At 43.9% G+C, this 2,563-nt stretch overlaps 1 long non-coding RNA gene across 1 annotated transcript; it reads left to right on the forward strand.

The window, feature by feature from the left end:
• The first annotated feature begins 30 nt into the window (after positions 1 to 30).
• On the forward strand, positions 31 to 562 carry LOC119281257. The gene is made up of 3 exons (XR_005138327.1): positions 31 to 160; positions 264 to 432; positions 520 to 562. It is a non-coding gene; the product is annotated as an uncharacterized LOC119281257 (long non-coding RNA).
• The last annotated feature ends 2,001 nt before the right edge of the window (positions 563 to 2,563 follow it).

Consider the following 2,563-nt stretch of genomic DNA (forward strand, 5'->3'; position numbering starts at 1 on the left):
GAGAACGAGGAGGTCGCGGCCAGGATCTTCGAGATGCGGTGGTCGTCGATGCGGGGTCATGACGCGGGGCCCGCCATGGAGGCGGTGGTCGTCGATGCGGTGTCCAAGCTGCTGAAGCCCGGCATCGCGCTGTCCGAGATCTCCTCTGCTCCCTGGGTTGGTGAGTCGCCAGATCTCCTCTGCTCTTGTTTGATTCGCTTGAGATTTTGCTGGGCGTTATGCATATGTGTGACCCTCCCTGTTCGATGTGTGTCTGCGGTCAGGTGATGCCCTCGAAGGTGAAGACGGGCTGAGATGGTAGGCTGCTAGTTGCCTCGGCCCTGAAGATGAAGATGAAGGTGGAGGAGAGCGAGCGTGGGTGAGATGGCCTCTCGCAGCATGTCCAACCGCCCCTACTCCCCTGACGAGCGCATGCTACAGCTCCTAGGCGAGGTATGCATCTCCCTCTGTCCTTTCCCCTCCCCTTCCCCTACTTCTGCTGCTCTTCCGGTCTCACTCCTCATCTTGTCTCTTATGCAGGGTACACGAACTCCACTTCTTCCACCAGCCACCCTCCCCTCTGCGCCCAGCTTGTGAAACACCTCCACACCATCTTTGGAGCCGCCTGCCGGTGATATTGGTGTTCATTGTGGCGCAATAGTGACTACACATTCCATCGAGTTAGTGATGTAGTCATGTAGGCAGTGAAGCTGAAAGTGTTATGTTTACTTCACATAAACTGAAAAGGGTATCATTTCATACTTTTGGTTTGGTTTGTGATTCTGCTTCACTTAAATTTCAGCCTGAGCTAGTAGTTGACTAAAGGAATGCTCGGTACATTTAGAGATATTATCTCACTATGCTAATGTGTTTCAACAAGGGAGTACCGTCTACTAGTCTGTTAATCTGTGAGCGATGGATAGTTTAATCACGGCTTGTTTCCAGACTTGTATTAACACATCATTCCCCTTTTAAAATTTCTACTACTAGTCTGTTAAAAGAGATCTCAACAATGCTGTTTCAGTGAGCTTATTTGTTGTCGGAGACTGGGTAATGATAAAAGACTGCCACGATTAAGTTCAGAAACGATAGTATGTGCTACATTTGATCATGGGTTGTATAACATATTTGTTACTGCAGGTCACCCATCCTCGAGGAGCAGGAGGGACGCAGCTAGTTGGCCATCAAGAGCCCGCTCTGCTCCTCTTGTTCATCTTATGGTATCTTGTTCTCTGTGATAACCGTTGACTAGCAAGATACAATGTTGATTTACTATATATGCTCTTGTCTCACCCATAACTTTGTTTATATGCCTGGTTTCAAGTGAACTTGTCATAGCTTATATTGTTGCTTTTGTGGATACTGCTACCCATTGCTTCAATGCTGCCTTAACTTGTTAGCATGTTCATGTGAATTGGCTAACTGTTGCGTGTTAATTACTACTACTCACTGCTGTTGTATTCTATTGGCACCAACTCTGCTGCCCGTGTATTATATATATTCTTCTTGCTCAAGCACAAGAGCACTAGTGCTATGTTGCTGCCTGTGACAGTCCATGGACAAACTCTGTTAATTTATTGACCCTGTCATTCTATGCTTAAATGATGAGAAAGTCGCATTTTGCTTGTTCTAACATGCTGTTAGGTTTGCTTTTATTTTGTTCCTAACCATTTTGTTTGATAACTTGCAGATGCTAGCCTTCCTTCGTGTTTTGTCATGAGGTCCAGGATGAACAAGTCGAGCTCATTGGAGATAGCCTGATGTAAACCTTATATATTATTATTGTATATAGCATCATGAGGTCCAGATGCTTGTATATATTATTGTAAACCTGATAGTTACCTGATGTAAACCTGATGGTTGATTGTAATAATGTGCCAAGTTTAGCTCTATTTGATTGTATTCATGATGTGAACCATGTTTTTCCAGATTAGTTATGCTCTGTTTGAAGCATTTTATTTTCTGTCTGTTTTGATTTAATATTGTTATTTATTTACTGGAAAATTTAGATCTGAAGAATATAACCTACTTATTAGAACTGGTCCCATCTCACTAGTGGGCCATCTTTTGAAAAAGAATCATAAACTTTGTAGACAAAAGGCCATGACCCAGAAAATAAAAAGGCTGAATTGGTGGGCCTAGTCCATGGGAACTAACAATAAAAAAGGCTGCAATACTGGGCTTGGCCCATGAACCTGACCAAAAATTGGTAAACTAAAAACAAAAGGCTGTATTGTTGGGCTAGGCCCATGTAGAAAACCAAATTGGACCGGGCTGAATCTTGTGCCACATCAGCTTGCCATGCTGGATGCAAACGTGGCTTGGGGAGGTTGCTAGTGACCAAAACGCCATAGTGGACATATTTTGGTCATAAACGCCTTCGACCATTCAAGAAGAAAGGTCTCTATAGTCAGTTTACGACCGCCAGCTTTTGACCTTCTCTTTTTGGTCACAAAAAGGTCGCAAATGAAAAACCATGACCTTTCAGTGAACAATAGTGGTGGTCACAAGTTGACATATTTCTTGTAGTGCATTCGATGTTTTCTGTGATGCTTCTCTTCAAGGTCTCGGTGCTGTGTTAATG

Source organism: Triticum dicoccoides, chromosome 3B, assembly GCF_002162155.2.
Source record: "Triticum dicoccoides isolate Atlit2015 ecotype Zavitan chromosome 3B, WEW_v2.0, whole genome shotgun sequence".
Taxonomy (NCBI): Eukaryota; Viridiplantae; Streptophyta; class Magnoliopsida; order Poales; family Poaceae; genus Triticum; species Triticum dicoccoides.